General features: G+C 39.5%; 1 protein-coding gene across 1 annotated transcript in view; it reads left to right on the top strand.

Moving 5' to 3' along the window:
• Positions 1-557: 557 nt before the first annotated feature.
• LOC119912717 (cadherin-18-like) overlaps positions 558-17,462 on the top strand; it is a 103,037-nt gene continuing 86,132 nt past the window's right edge. Inside the window, 1 exon segment of the mRNA XM_038732012.1 lies at positions 558-793. The gene's annotated coding sequence lies outside the window, so the exon portion shown is untranslated.

Below are 17,462 nucleotides of genomic sequence, written 5' to 3'. Positions count from 1 at the left end.
CTGCCCAGAGTTTGAGCCAGTCTCTCATGATTTCAAAATAAAACTGCTGTTTAAAATGAAAATGAAAATTACTTCTTCAGTTTGGTACCCACAACATTTTGTGAAGAGAATGAGTATTTTATTCTATCTCCACAAAGACATTATGTCAGAATAAAATTTAGCCTAAATAACTGAACGGTAACTTATATAAGGTATTTGTTGTTTCAAAGGTGAAAAACATGCATACATGAACAGTTTTTTGTTTGTTGAAGATGAGCTCTATATGCTACTGACATTCAGGGAAGCTAGACTTTGTGTAAGAAAATAAGATGTGATGAAGTATTGCTTTCTGATCACTATCTTATATAATCGTGTTAAAAGGGAAAGAGAGGAGCAAAGGAGGAGAGGGAGATAATGGAGAGAGAGGTAGGGGAAAGCACAGAGAGGCCGGTCTGAGTCTGATAGCCATAGATTGATCTTAAAATCGTCCAATCGGGCGCCTTCCTCGGCCTGAGCCGCCGCAGTAGCCGGGCAGGATTGGATGATGCCTCAGAGGAGAGATGCGCACACGAGCACCGGCTCTGTTCGCTCGTCCCGTCGCCAGCATACACACACACATACGGGGAGAAAGGAAGAGTATCGGCTCTCAGCAAGCCGTGCAGTCAAGCTCTGCCCTGGAGAGAATGACAGCGGTAAGGGGAGGACATTGAAAGAGAGCCGGGGGATAGGAGCAATGAGGAACAAACCCAAACTCTTGCATCTTTTTCACCGTTAGTCAGCTGTCATGTGTGTTCAGGGGAGTGAACGTGGACAGGTAAGAGAGAGAAATAAGTTTGTCTGGTTTACGCTGTTATCTGTGTTAGAGTGTTAAGTTTTGCATTTGCACCTGTGCCCGTGACTGCCTGTGTGCGCGGGCGTGTGCCCCCGCCTATACTGTGTTGTGTTTGAAAGAACTGGGAAATAAATAGGAGTCTTGTGCGCGCACTCGTAAGCGGTGAGTTTGTGCGCGCATTTTCAATTGCACCCCAAGAAAATCTGCACTAAGCAGACAGAAGTAGAAGAGTGCGCCTGTCTCATGTCATATTTCGGCTATAATGAGTGTACTTCTCTCTCGCGCACCGCAGTCTTTTCTCCTGGGGTGTTGTTGCCCACTGCCTCAATGTAGTTATGAATGATAGACAGGCTGCTATAATAGAGTGGGAGTTAGAGGCTATCCGATCCCTCTGATGCGCGTGCCGCACCAGTGTAGCTAGACTGAAATTTGCGCGCACTGCAGGAAACAGGAGTCCACTCATTGACTGCAGCCTCTCTAAGTCGAGCTTTCTATCCCCGCACCAGATTCCATCTCTCTGTAGTGGGAGTAAAAAATATAAAATAAAGAGTGTTGTGAGTGGATGCCTCAGTCATCTGAATGCTCTGAAATGCTTTGACAGTCTTGTGTGTGGAACGATACGTGAGCCAAGTGCCAGATGCTTAGTTGTCCTTGTTAATTTTGCATTGGTTGGCTTCTGGTTTGGCTGCCAATCCTCAGCATAGCATTATTTTGCAAGGTGATCACCTCTCTGATGTGTTTGCAAATGTTTAGAAAAAAAAGATGCCAAGTGTCACTATGATTGAGTGAGCATGTTGTTGGGCTATAGTGTGTGAAAAAAAAACTGTGGATGATGTTTTCCCCATATAGCTGAAGAGTTGACAGAATGGCTCTACCACAGGAAAGGCATTTGGCTCCCATGGGCTCTGACAATGACGCAGACTACATGCAAATGATATTTATGATCGTAAAACTGCACTGAGGGAGAAGTTTTGATGATATGTTTTCTTTAATTGGTGCCTGGGGACATGTGTAGCAGTTCCTATTCCTGTGTTTTTACATCCATGGTCTTATTTAGCCACGTGGACTGAACTAGGGCTTCAATAAATTATTATTTTCAGTATCAGTTATTTGATTATTTGTCAGCAATTAGTACAAAATGTCTATCACAATGTTTCAGAATCCTTTTACATTAATAGAAAAAGTAAAAAATCTACACATCCTCAAATCTGAGTAAGCTTTTCCAAATGTTAGGCTTAAATGATTGATCAGCCATCAAAATTGTTGATTAGTTTCAGCACTAGACTGAATATCGGGAATTTGGTGATTTTGTGAGTTGTGTGATTTTGGTGAACACTGACATACATTATGTAATATGCATCAACCTCAGAAGGCCTCACATATCCTTCCATCATGTCAATCAAGTTAGCTGAGCCAAAAGAGAGACCTTAAATTTGCTTAGTCTGACTAAAAGAGAAAGAAAACTTAAAAGCATTACATTTACAATGATGAAGCTTATGACAGAGAAAACCCTTAGATAGCTGGTCATTTTACATGACAAATTATTGAAATTGTGATATTCACTTAATCGAATAATTGTGGCAGCCACTCAGTGAACTTGGTTTGCTCAACACCTCTGAAAAATACATGTTTTCCTGGCAATCACCAGAACAAATCATCATTTAACCTGTTGATTTTGGGTTTCCTACTTGCAACAGTGACTTGTAGGCTCTCCTTCGATAAAAAATGGAGTATCCCACTATACACAGGTCAGCACCTGCCTGAAAGCTATCCAACGCAAACTGCAGATGCTCTGAAAGGACAAAGGTGGCCCCACTACCCTTTATTAGACAGTCTATTGATATAATTGTATGCCCTTCTGTCCAGCCTGTGGACGTTACCTTGTTTGAAAAGGGGACTGAGCTAATTACATCATTATTAATCTCACTGAAGACAGCGACTCAGGAAAATGTCTGCTTTACTTACAGACAGACTCCTGTTTGAATATCATACTATGATGTAGACACAATGATAACTGCACGAAGGCCAACCTGTACATGGTAATCACTAGAATCCCTGATTTGAAGCCACTTACACAAGCCCTACCCTGAAGTATTGTGTGAACTCAACTGTGAACAATTGTGCAATTATCAGTCACTCATAACAGTGTGCTTGCAGCAGAGCAGGCATCTTAAATGGTGTTTATTGCTCAGCATGGTGGCAAGCTAGTAGCGACATCATAAAGTAATTATTTGTCAAAATAGATGTAATTTTAGACCACACGTTGACAATCATAAAACTTTTGTAATTAGTCACTTAATGCTACTGTTTGGATCCTGAAAGGCCAATTTCGACTGTTTTTGATCAGAAAAGTTTGACTGACTTAGTCATCAAGGCTTAATATGGACACAGGTTCATGAATGTAGCGGGGCACTTCAACAATTTTACAGATGAAGATCCATTTACTCATCATAAAGGAGTACTACTAAGCCTGTGAAACACTTAATATAGTATAATGTCTTCTGTGGCATCAGGGTTAGCTTGCCTAAGGCTTGGCGACTAATAGAAAGCCTCTGTTGCAAACTGGAGGTGTGGAGTTTGAAAGATATGTATGTTTGGCTGTCGGGAGGCTCTAACAAAATATGCTATCCAACTGCATTTTTGGAATTTTAGAACGCAATATTTTTGGAGGTCGAAGTCCCTCAACTTCATGGAGGTAGAATTCTCAATTTCTGGAGCACCCCTCATTAGGAACCTGCTAGTAACGCCTTCTAGATTGTGCCAAATCAATCTTACAAGCAAGCAAGATGCATCAAGAAGTAATGGTCCATGCAGAAATGGGTCACCTCAGGTGGCGACAGTGTGATGGCCACCATTGCATGTTCAATCAGATCACTTGCAGACTAGACAGGAAAAAGAACAGTGGATTATTGTTCCAACAGCACATTCAAAGGGCCATTCAAAAGATGAATCATGCTTTCCTTTGAACATTAACAGTCTCTTCACAGAAAGCAAACAAGAAGTGGGCATTCACTGTCCCTGTCTGCCAACCACGACTGACAATGTAGGGGTTACTACAAGTAAGAATTATAGCTTTGAAAAGGCAAGTGTTGATCAGTGTTGTCTGTGATGCCATCGTCTTCTAAATCCAGGATGTGACAAGGTAAAATAATCCCCTGCTTCTAATGCTGCAGTGTGATGTTATTGTGTGTGTCTTACAAAGATAAATGATGGATGAATTTTGTCATTACATTTCTTATCGAACATGCTGCCCTGATGGGAATGTATACACACACTCACAAAAATGAGTTTTCACACTGAGCATTATACATTTATATATGCAGGAAGTATTGCATTTTAAATGTCTGGCAGCAGCAACTGTTCATTTGGAATAATAGGAAACCAATAGGTAGCGTGAATAGGGCTGATTGATGGAGGGAAAAAAAGGGTTCCACCTTGTGAAAGTTAAGTTATTAATAGAAAATAAAGGGACACCCTCGCTGTTTAATTGATAAAAATATTTGCTTTGCACCACTGTTGCAACAAAAATCAAACTATAATCACATAATAATCTTTTATCTACCCGTGTTGCACACTGAATTAGACTTTATTCACCAATTGCATTTTGAAAGAGAAGCATATTTTTTACAGCATCTTGCAGGGAGTAGTATAAATGGATAAGAACTGCGGTGTCCTACCATTTTAGACGTAGTCCACTTTTATGTCATCATTTATGATATTCTCCTGCATGTACCTTTTATTTGTTTCCCAGTTAAATCCTCTCTGCTACTGCTATCATCTGTTATCCAAATATCAAAAAGTGCACTACAACACTACCAAAGGTATTTTCTTTCAATCTGGATTTTCTTTCATGGGTTTCCATTTAAATGTTGAATGATTCAATACTCTGCATTTTTCTTTGCCTTTTATAAGTTCCCTGTTGGATATTTACATTGTTGCCATTCTTTATTAAAAAAGTCACAGTATAAGTATGATGAAAAAAAGTGAAAGCTTTGGTCATAGCACCATCATCAACACAACTTACAGACCATGTAGTTCTACATTTAAATAGGCTGTAGAGCTACATGGTCCAACACCGTGGAGGCATTTGGCTTCTCTTGCTTTGAGGAAAATCATTGAGAGAGTTGTCTTGACTGAAACCAGACACACCTGGCTCATCAGTACAATGAGGAAGAGATATGTCAGGCACTCTACGTTTAACACATCTAGCATTTCCTTGTTTTGATTTAGACTTTCATTTCTTACAGTGGGTCACAGAGAGCAGTCTGCATCGTGCTGACATTATTGCTCTCTGGGTTTCTTCAGTATGGGTGAAAGCAACATTAGAATGATTCATCTCCTGCTCCCACTGTCAGTGACGAATGGGCAGCAAAGCATTTCCTTAAAGAACACTCAGCACTATGAGAGGGAGTTTAACTTTGATCATGACAGAGCACTATTAGAAGACTATGGCAGTTGAGCATCAATATTTTGACCTGAGGAAAACACAATTATTATTAAAGTTGGCATGTAATTGTCTAAAAGAAATTCATTATTACATTACACATTAATTATATAAATAGTCTGTCTCATAAAAACCCTGACAGTTTTTAAGAATTTCTTAATTTTTAATGGATCATAAGCTTAGTATTTTTAGAGGCTTTTTCATAATAAATTTGAATTTCTGTGATTTTTCAAGACTTGATGCTGAGCGGACACTGAAAATAAGAAAAATGTTTTGCTCTTAAGTGCAACGTCCAGCCCTTACTCATTTCTAGGTTGTCAAATACCCACATTTTGTCAGACCGCCGTCTCACACAGACGTACACAGTACCCTTTAACATCCATATGAAACACACCAGGCTTTCAATGTAACCCATCCTTGTCAAGTGATGTAGGATACAGAACGACAATGTACACATAAGGAGATGGGGTGGATGGATGGGTCAAACACAGGACTTTCACCTAGGAGACCACGGTTTATGTCCTGTGGGAAACTAAGTTATTGTTGACCTAGTTAGACAATGCTACTTTACGTTACATAATTTATGTGACTCATTATAACACAAACTATGATGTCTTTCTCTTCTGGTTGCAAAAAGGGCCTGGTTCCATTAGAAATAATAGTAAAATGAGGCTACCTCTCACCTGATTTATTACCTTAGTAAACACTTCCCTAATGAGTTTATGGTCTCAATTGCAAGTTTCAAGTCTTCTTCAATACAACATGATGTTCATTTAGTGAATTATGGTCCCATTTAGAGTAAAATAGACCATAAAGCAGAGTATGCTTCAGGGTACGATTATCTGAGATTGACAAGTTGTTACCATGGCAACGTGTCTATCAGGTTAGAGTGACTCGTACCCACGGCACTGTTAAATTTAACGAACGCCGTTGAAAAAGCTTATTAGGAGTTGACTGTTCACTTTCTCTGGTGAGTACAATTATCATTCCGGTTAAAATGACAGTTAACGTGAATTACAGATGAATGTAGCTAAGCAAGCTACTTAGCACCACACACGGCCGTTAGCTCCACTGTCTGATCTAAATATGGTCATGTCCAGTGCCGCTGGTTGCAAAATCTCAACATGGTGGCGCCCTAATCGCCAAACTCGAGGCTTCAAAACAGCAGTCAACAAACCAACGGGTAATGTCTCAATGACTACGTCCACTTCTTATATACAGTCTATGTTCTAAACCTAACCGAATATTTTGGGTGCCTAAACCTAAAGGACTCATTTCTCTATAAACGTTTTCTCATTTCTTCTGTGCTGCATGGTTTCCTTGTGTCTCTATATGCAAGAGGAAAAATGGAAAAGATGCAAGTGAGGGAAACGTGGGTGGAATTAGGAGACTCGGGATGTACCCCTTGGGATGTAATATGATCCCCCGAGGAGCGAGACAAAGCAGCGTCAGTATTTGACAGCCTGGTATGAGAACATGTCATACACATCAACAAAGTCCGCAACACATTGCTGTTCAAGAATGTAATAGAAACATAGCTCTGCCTTACATGGTAGAAAAGCTTTGTGTTGAGTCATATTACATAGTATGGCAGATGTGAATTACATAAAATACTAAACAACGTAAAATCACTTTTGGTGGGATATTGTTTTTGATGTTTACAATAAAAAGCATGTGAACTTCAAAGTGTAATGTAGCAGAAAAATCTGTGACGTAAAATAACAAAAATGCAGCAAGATGAAAATATTCTCTGTCTGCATATGTGAAGAATATCTTTGCAAGTCATTTGATTGCCAATATGCTGCATGAATAGTTAATGTACTATTAGGGGGTTGGGTTTCCAGCTCACATTTGTGAGTGTTTGCTCAGAGACTTTCCCTTTTTTAAATAGCTTTTTAGGATGAACTGTCATTATGTAATCGCAGCACGTTTCTGCCTGGGATCCTGGGGGTAGCCTCCGAGTATTTTATTTTGTTCTCTGCTCAGGGTGGTGGGTATGGCTTTCGGTGACATTTGGGAGATTTCAGCTTTTTCACGGAAAGGCCTGTGTTTTATTCACTTGGGCAAATTCTTTATAATACTTATCCTCTAAATTTACATTCTAAGCTTCAGGCATTTCAAAAACACTTACTCAGTGTACACACAAGAAACTGGTAGAAATTCAGCATCTTGCTCAATAAGAGTTTTACATAATATTAGTGTGTTGATCGACAATATTGACATAAAACTTATATTGATGAGACCCTGCAGCAATTGTTTATCATTTTTTTTGCCTTCATTGCTGAGAGACATTTCATTTACTACCTGAAAAAATTGCTCTCGGTGGAAGATGGACTAACTGAAAAGTCTTGTAGTATCCTGACAGAGAGAAAAGGCGAGTCACGTCAGTTAGTTGTCGGTGTCACAGTGCAAAGAGAAACCCTGATGTGTGGCGCTGATAAAACATTAGTGTGCTGTGCGCCTGTCAGACCTGCTCACCCTTCACATGCAAAGCCGGGACGTGGAAATGTGAAAGAGATGTTAATTGGACCATGCCAACACTTTATGAGGGTGAGAGTGAGAGAGCGAGGGGGGGAGATGGACAGGGCGTCCCTTCTGATTCACAGATCTGAGGTGCATGAGAGGCGAGCCGCGGGGGGCTGTCCACTGGAGTTAAGACGATAACTATAATTTTAATGCTGCTGGAATACCTCTGCAAAAGGTTGAATTCAATGCTAGTTTTATAAACAGGCAATAGTTAAAGTTGTAATCTTTAAGATTTTAGTCCTGGTTGATTTGGAGACAGCTGTGGTTACTGGTGGTAGGCCTAACAGCAAGTGCAGTTTAATAGCCGATGGCTGATATCAAGACAAAGAAGACTGATGTATAAATTAATGAAATTGAAAAATACATTGGGTTCTGCCTAGGGCTGAACATTTTTGGAAAATAAACTAATTGCAATTTTTTTTAATATGCGATTATTTTTTAAGCTCTTTACCTTCTGTGTTATTCAAAATGGACAAGACAACACAATTTAGATAGATTAAACATACACTGTTCTTTCTTGTGGGTCAGGCCTGTGTTAGGTGATGCATGAATTGCATGAATTATTATTATAAGCAATGGTGGAGAAGAAGTATTAAGAAGAAGTATAATATCCATCCATCGTCAACCGCTTATCCTGCGTACAGGGTCGCGGGGGGCTGGAGCCAATCCCAGCTTACATTGGGGCGAAAGGCGGGGTACACCCTGGACAGGTCGCCAGTCCATTGCAGGGCCACACATAGACAGACAACCACACTCACTCACATCCACACCTAAGGAAAATTTTGGAGACACCAATTAACCTAGCCTGAATGTCTTTGGATGGTGGGAGGAAGCCGGAGCACCCGGAGAGAACCCATGCGAACATGGGGAGAACATGAGGCAACCAGGGTTTGGACCCACTACCTTCTTGCTGTGAGGCGACAGTGCTAACCACTGCACCGCCCCAAAAATTATAATATGAGAAAGGTAATTTGAGAGTCCAGTCGTGGCATTAAATAAAATGATATAATATCATCAGGGAGGCTTACTTACAGACAACAAGAAAAACAAAGTTCACCACAGTGTACCGTAAGTGCTTAAAACCCACAGTTCAACCACCAATTATTGAGACCTTATCTCAGTTCAAATCTCCTAGGAGTCCATCTCTCATCAAAAACCTCCTTTTCTATATCCCAGTAAGCAAACAAAAAAGAGGTTCTAAACAAAAGTTGGCCAACGAAAATAAAACCAAGTGATGCCTCTTGTCTGGACTGGACTGTTTTAACAAATACAACTGGCTGAAAGACTTCCTGGACTTATTATCAATGGAGAATGCAGCCTCAAGCCTCAAGGATTATGATAATGGTATAGGTGCCCCATGGACTGTCATTAGAGAATATATGAACAATAACAGAATGATAAATTAATTTTAGAAAAGCCCAGGCACTATTATTATTATCCCCTATGTTAATCTAATCTTTTGTTTTTTCCTGTCCTTTATCTTAAAAAATTTTAACTTTTAAACTCCCTGTAGGGTTGTTTGGGGTTTTAAATGTACTGGCTGCTTGTATGATGTGAATAATGTGTGTGATTTGTGTTATGTACTGTTGCAAACATGCTGCTCTTAACTAAGTGCCCCTAGTAGGATTAATAAAGTTGATTGAATTGAATTGAAGCAGCACGCACTGGCTGTAACCAGGCTGTAACTTGGGACAGACTGGGCCTCTTTCTCGGACTTGTGATTTTGGTTTGAAACGCCATTTCACAGATATTCCCGCTGGTGGCTGAGTGTCACAGGCACCGATCGCCACAATACGCACTTCCTGTGTCTTTCTGTTCGCCATGTATGTTCTGTCCGCCAAAGCTGTGGATGGCCCGACGATTTCAGTTACCCGCGGGTGGCGGGTGCTAATTTCATTCCCTGTTTGACACTAAAGTTTCTGCAGTATCAGCTTCTGTCAAGCTTAAGGTCGTTATACAACAAGTCAAGCTACAGCGTAATGTGCGAACTAACTTTGGACAGGTTTGTTCAGCGGTGTTCACGAGAGAGAGAGAGAGAGAAAGAGGGAGGGAGCGAGGAGGTGCTGCACGAATATATGCTCCTCAATCAAATATGATTTTAAATACGCATAGTAAAAAAATCTGAAAATCAGTACGTGGCGGTCAGTGTTGATAATTATCCAAATCATAGGCTAATTATGGAAAACTTAACCTTCACCCCCAAACAAAGCTGTCTTTCCCGACTTTTTAACTAATATCATAGTCATAACAGCAGCGAGAGTGTTTTTTTACAAAGTATATAACCTAGGCCTAACGTTTCTTAACACCAGCGGCTGAAATAAAAATAAAGCAAGTAAATCCTGACTTTTAAACGGCCGTTTTTCTGCAAATGTAGCCTGTTTATAAGAGCAGTATTCAGTAGTTACAAAACGTTACGTTAATGGCACTCTCTCCCGACGAGTCCAAGCATCAGTGGCAGTAGCTGCCGGAGTTTCTTTCTGTAAGTTTCACGTTGATGTGCTGCTTTAGCAGATGCTTCAATGAATTAGATGTAGAATTGATCGTGGTTGAAAGGTTTTTGCTGATTTACACTAGACGACAATGCTTTTTTAATCAGACTGTGACACAATAGTGGTAGCTACTTACAGCTGTGGAAAGAACGCCTCTCTCCCTCGTTCTCCTTTCTTCCTTTAGTTTTTGGCTATCAGCAGACATTAACAACAAAGTCAGGTGTCCTGAGTCGTGGATTCACGTCAAGGATGGTGCGTTCAGTAACGAGTAATGCAGCCAGAGTTACTTGCATTAGTAACTAGTAATAATATCACTGTTTTAGAAAAGTAATTACACTACATAGTTACTGGGAAAAGTAATATTATTACAGTAATGCGTTACTAGTTACTAGTAAATATCCCGTCTATATGGTGTTTATGTACAGGTGGATTTTTGCCTTTTTCCCATTTTCTAGTTTTAGACGAGAATGTATGGCTTTGGTGCAGTTTTTTGCTTCTATTTTGATGCATTTACACTATATTTCTAAAATAATAGATGTTACATCCCCGCTCACTAGGGGTAGGAGAGACGTAAACATAATCCAGATGGTTTTGGTATGGGTGGAAAGATTATTTATTAAACAGACGATACAACAAAAAGTCAAGAAAATGGGCAAGCAGGTGCTGCGTAAAACAAAGAACCAAATATAACAAAAAGAGATCCCTCCTAAACGAGGGATTACTAAACTACTTCTACAAAGGAATAAACAAAAACCTCTCTAGCCGTCGTTCAAAAACCAAAACACAGGGAGCGCAGCACCCCTAAACCTAGTGTATCTAAAACAAGTAATTTCTAACAGATGTAAGTAATCAGTGATGAGCTTCTCCTCCATAGTTCTGTAGACCAATACTGAGATCAACCCGGGTGAGTTACCAACTCTCAATAACACACAGATCTAACGAACAAGGAAATGGTTGTTTCCACTGAGGTCACGCACACACAGAGTTCAATGTCAGGACCAGTGTCGGGGCAAACTACGTGGCAAATGGTAGCTGCCTCGATCCAGCAGCAGACCAGCCTATTTGACGGAGAAGGCGAGAAGGCGGTCCTACAGGCAGCTCGGTGATTGGAGGAGGGTTGGTGCGCCACTCCAATCAGGATCGTCGGATGTGGGAGGCGGGATCAACCAGACCTCGGCAGCCGTAACAATAGAACATATTGATTCATTCATAATTTCAGTCACCACTGACTGTACTCCATTGGTACCATTGCTGTTAATGTTCCAGTTGAGCTGTGTAAGCAGATTTTCTTAGAACAGTCTCCAGAACTGTGATTGAACCATTCACTTTGTAGCAACATCTATGACGACTGTATTTGTGAGCTAATGCACTGTTGCCAAAGTGCGAAACAGCTCTCCATGAATCTCAATGTACCTAAACAAGTCAACTACCCTGCCAGGAGCCTAATTTCAAGCTTGACATCCAGCTACTACCAGAACTGGTATTTAGTTAGTTAGGTTAGGTAAGTTCATATCAGTCTAAGCATGGCTGCTTAATTAACCATAATAAAATCAATTCATATGTCTACACAGTCTCCGTCTTACATGGCAACTATATTGTAGTATTTACACCAGCGTCGTTTCTTTCTCCTTAAAGAGCGACTTTACATCCCGATGTAGCTTGATGGCCCCGTCACATAATAACACTTTTTTTTCAAATCCAAATGTCTTCACAAATTACAACTCAAACTCAAACTGCAAATAACTGACAGTTGATTACTATTTATATATATATATATATATATATATATATTGTGCCTTGATAGAAATGCCATTTGGAAAAATTGGAGAAAGTGTGTTGTTGCCTATGGGACTAGAGTCCAAAATGAAATGATTAATTGATTAGTCGATTAACAGAAAATGTATTTTATTTCATCATTCACAAAAATTGCAGACATTCACTGGTTCCAGTCTGTCAGATGTGAATGTTATATAGTTTTCTTTGTCTTTTATGATATTAAACCGAATATCCGTTGGTCAGACAAAACAAGACATTTGAACACCTCGTAATGGGCTCTGGGAACCTGTAATGGGCATTTTAAACTCCATGATTAGAAACGATTAATCAGTTAATCAAGAGAACAATCTATAGATTCATCGATAATGAAAATAGCTGATAGGAAAAATTCAAACAAACCGCTGTTGCAATGAACACTACAGTCCAGAAACCAAAAGATTTTAATAAAAAAGTCACTCAGTGTAAACAGTAATTCACCAATTAAAAAAGTTGAATTCAGTGTTGTGCTTTTGAGTTGGATCACAAAGAACAAACTGCATTGCACCATATACACAGGCACAGAGAGCAAAAATGGAACATACATTTCAATTTTCCCAAATCAATCTCTCACAGTGAAAGAAAATGCCTCGGAGGAACCACAAAAACAAGAACAAAATGAGTCAGAATCAAGGAAACCCCACTGGTGATTTAGAGAAAGTGGAAATAAATTGTGAGAGAATCATAATCTCAACTCAAATGAGAAAGTCGTGATTCTCCTTTTGCCCAGAAATGTTCTCTTTTAATCTACCATTTTCTTTTTGTTTTTCATGACACTTGAGTAGTTCTGGCTTTTAACAGCATTTTAAAATAATTTTAAAACATGTCATCTTGAAAACACTAGTGTCCCCCACAGCCCACACAACACTGCACACCCTCCTCACACCTCCCTATGAGTTTTCATCCCTACCTCCATCTCTGCCTTCTACGTCATCAGCCTTTTCTTTATTTGCACCATAAGGTGGCATATTTGTCTGCTGCTGCTCCTGACACCCCCCCACGAGTCTCCGTGGGCACTTGAAAAGCAGTGTGGTGAGCATCTGCAAAACCCCCAAATCTCTCGCACTTCATCCTCTCATGAGGGAATCTACCTGGCAGCAAGAAAGCAAGCTTATCTGTGTATGAAATGCTAATGTGAATAGCCTCAGCCCTACTTTGTGGATGAGAGCACAGAGGCCCTCTCCTTGTTGTAAAACCCACCTGCTCTGTGTGTTTTAGCATGTGTGAAATGGTGAAGCCTGCCAAACTCCGGTAGCCTCAACCTGAATTTAGACTTCTCAGACATGAAGAGAACCAAGTGCTGTGGGTGATATGAATATATTTCCATCTTGAATCTACCTTGTGTCTTTTTCTTTTGTTGTCTTTGGCAGAGGATGACTAAAATCCCAAGAGCATTACAAGCTCATCCAAGTAGTGCAGGAACGATTAGTCAATTCATTGATTAGTCAACTGAAAATGTATCAACAATTTTTATAATTGATTAATCATTCAATTTTTCAAACAACATGACGATGGTTTCCAGCCTCTTGATTTTGAGGATTTACTTTTCTCTGGTTTATATCACTGGAAAATGAATTCATGCCTTGAAATATACTCTGTGGAGTTTTTTGTAAACAAATGAAGTTAACAGTGTAAACATTCACTTTTCTCTCAGTAAAACCAATTGTTTGTGTCCTTGAGACCTACCTTATCGACTCCAATTCCTTTCCCATCAAACATTTGGACTTGTGCATGAGCTAGAAGCGAAACATTACATTTCAAAACATCGCTCTACTGTGCTCTAGTGGTCGAAAACTCCTTTTTAAGTTTTGGACTGTTGTTTCGGCAAAACGAGCAATTTGAAGTGCAGCTGGACATAATGGATTCTTAATGTCATCAAAATAATATAATAATGATTGTATGTCTTATGTTCTACATAGAAGTTATCCTATTAATTAGTTGAAAGCTTTGAACAGTAATTTGAGGATTTTATATGTGATTTTGTACACATTCCACTGCACAAAAACAATGATAACAGAAAATGTCCTTGTTAATATTGTCAGAATGATTTCACTTAAATCCCCCAGGCTGTAATTTGAGAAAAACACTTATGAATGTGATTTGTGTCTATTTTCAGATACTTAGAGTAAACTATTAATTGTTTAATTGAAAAAAGAGTCACTAAAACAAAACAGAAATTTTAATAAATGACTGATTAATTAGCCAAAATGTCTAATGTTCACTGATTCCAGCCTCGACGATTTGCTGCTTTTAACATAATTTAACAATATCGGTTTTCAATTCTCTTTTGTCTGAAAACAAGCAAATGATTTGAATCCTTTAAAATGGTGACATTAATATGTTGACACATCAACATATTGATAAATAAATAATAAGTTGAACCCCTACATTGAACGTTGGGATGTTGTGCGGCAGCCGCTACAGTGAGGGTGGAGAGAGATGATGATGATGATGATGATGCGAGTTGAAAAACTGTATTTTTTTCCCGCAGTGGCCAGCAGATGGGTGCTGTCTGCTCCATCCTGGCACTCCTGCTGTATGATTAGAGCTCAAGAATCCAGCCATTAAACACACAACAGATGGGACATTTTCCATCTTCCACCCAGCTCTCATTAAGCAGCCAAACAACATATAGTGGGGTTGACGAGTGCAGGCATGTTTTCTAATTTGACAGCAAGAAGAAAAACGAGGAAGAACTCCTCCTTCACAGATATAATTGAGGTTGTTTAACTTGGCATGTAAACATGAGGAGATGAAACCATCAGAGGCTTCCCGCTCTCATCTCGACAACCTTTGCCTTGCCGAGTCGTGTGAGGAGTAGTGCGTTTTGGGTTTGAGGTAATCAAAGATGAGGGTTAGAACAGATGGCATTTGGAGGGTAGTGTACTGGAAGGACAAGTTGCTGTTGACTTTGGGAGACATGGTGGGAGGGGGTGACTGACACACTATCCTACCCACATGACTCAGTGGGAGTCATTACTGCAATGGGCCTAATTACCTTCAGGCGTAATCTGTGTTTAAAAACCTGCTGCTTATTGCTTTTAATTACCCACAAGTGTTGAAAAAAGATTGAAATGCAAGGTTGGAGCATTTGTTTGTTGTGTTTCTGTATGTGTATGTGCTTGAGAGAAGGAAAATAGATGTGGGGATTGTTCCATTATGTCATACTTTCAAGCTTCAGATGCTTAATTGTAGCTTCAGTGTGGTATTGTATTTCCTGGACTGTTTACACAGAGGGCTTTATCTGTCGTCGTACTCTACAGCACAAGTGTGTTTGACAACCAAGTATTTTCGTTATGTTTTTCACAGCTTACACCTTCATTTAAAATGACTCAGTTACTCTGACAGCTGTACAGTCTGTAGCCTGAAAACTAAATTACTCTCCCCCTCATCACTTAAGGCAAGAAGAAAGAGAATTGATTCCCAGATCTTCAGGGGTCAGGTTTCGACAAGAAGACGAGTCAAGGGAAGTTTTATCTATAGAGCCAGCTCATGATTATTAGATAATGTTAAGGTTGTTTTCTGCAGACCATCCTTGGGTGATGTAATGTGATTAAAGTCGTATTCTTGAAGGTGCTGGAATGTGTGAGAACGAAATATCAATCATTCGCTTCTAGAAAAAGTACTGAAATTGATGTTGAATTTTAATTAAAAGTAAGGGTAGGGCAGTTGTAAATAGGAAATTAGATTTATGAAGATGAGTGCCATTCATTTTGGGAAGCCTGAAAGTTAAGAGAAGCAAGTGTGTGACCCTGCCATGTGGGATGCTGATCTGAATCTCAGGACATATTTCTGAACTACTATCAAGGGGAGCAAGACATTTAACACCTGCTCCAGCAGAGAAACTGTGATATTCCAGGACAGCTTGCATTGTGGACAGACCCTTCACCACATCAGTAGTGGTTAATGCTAAGTTGCAACAAAACGAAGCATAACAGAATGTCCTATAAAAAAAATCACATTACCAAATCATGTATTTCACAAACCCTAGGCTAGACCTGTGTAAAAAGGGCTCACGAGCACAGCTTTTGTAGAAAAACTAAACCCTAAAACAATTCATTCAGCCATGATTGCCCGTGTGTTTCTAGTAAGATGGCATTGTGGAAATACTACAGTCTGCTTGGCTAAACCCATGAAACGCTGGCACCTTTCTCCAACCTATTTGTCTCCTCCAATTTCGTGGAACCTCCAGGGTGTGCCACACATTCAGAGGATTGCCCTGCTTGCGGAGCTGATCAGACTAATCTGCTTCCCTTCACAAACAATGAGCTGGGTCAAATCACCCAATAGACTCCAGGCAAAAAGCACTTATTTTTAGAGCAGGTACAGATCAATCAAATGCATTTTTGCAGTTTTAACAAAAGTAGTTATCACTTGTCAGTGACTCAGAATATACTGTATTGTACAGCTTTCAGTTCAAAAGTACATATTCTAACTGCATGGGTGCTTATATTTATAGTTCAACGCTTGAGGTATATGACAGGTATAGCTTTTTTTATATAATGGACCAACTTCTTAACAACTGTGCCCCATACTTTTTGATGCTACAAAGCACCAAACCAAGATGGGAATTTTGAGTTAGGTAGTTTTAAATTTAATCAGACATTTAGTAGATGACCTGAAACATTCTCAAGTAAATATTGACAGTAAGCAAGTGGATGCTGAAGGAAAGGCAACAGGATATTGCTTAGAAACAGGAAACAACTTTTTGCTGGCAAAGGACCAATATACCAATCTACCACTGTTAGTTTTAAAATACTGCAATGCTTTTGCACAGAAACAAATTTAACACATGCATGATTTTATCTTCCTTTTGTGTAAAAGAAACAAAATCACAAAAATTCCACAGACCAACAAATTTGTGTCTACAAAAGTGAGCCCTTAGGGCAATAATGTAACCCAGCTTCTGAGACTAACAGATATTTACAGTATAATGTGTATAATATGTACAGGGTCCATATTGTATAAGTATAAAACCACATATTTCTAAAGCTACACGCTATAACGAATAAAAACATTAATAGCTTTAGACAATATGCTATATATATTACATCATTAGTGCAGAATATGCCTTTAAGCGTGCCTTCCATTTAAGTATCAATTACAACAGGTTCATGGAGAGCTCCTTCTGATTCATCAGAAACAACAGATAAGCTACAGAGCAACAGATAAATTCATATTCAGGCCTCAGGAACATTTCACTGCAGTGTTACAGCCTGATTTTACACAAACACATTGCTGTGTCACTAATTTTCTCCTCCACTGTACTTACTTTAACCCTCTTGTTTATTTACCTGAGCTCAGTGAAACATCGCTTGAGACTACAGGGAACAAACAGACCCTATAAATGGGTGGAAATGTTTGTACTGGTTCCTTTCAG

This window comes from Micropterus salmoides, unplaced genomic scaffold (assembly GCF_014851395.1).
Source record: "Micropterus salmoides isolate LMB-PRFRI ecotype aquatic unplaced genomic scaffold, ASM1485139v1 Ms_hic_scaffold_1, whole genome shotgun sequence".
Taxonomy (NCBI): Eukaryota; Metazoa; Chordata; class Actinopteri; order Centrarchiformes; family Centrarchidae; genus Micropterus; species Micropterus salmoides.
The sequence above is the reverse complement of the archived record's forward strand: the minus strand, read 5'-3'. Positions and strand labels throughout refer to the sequence as shown.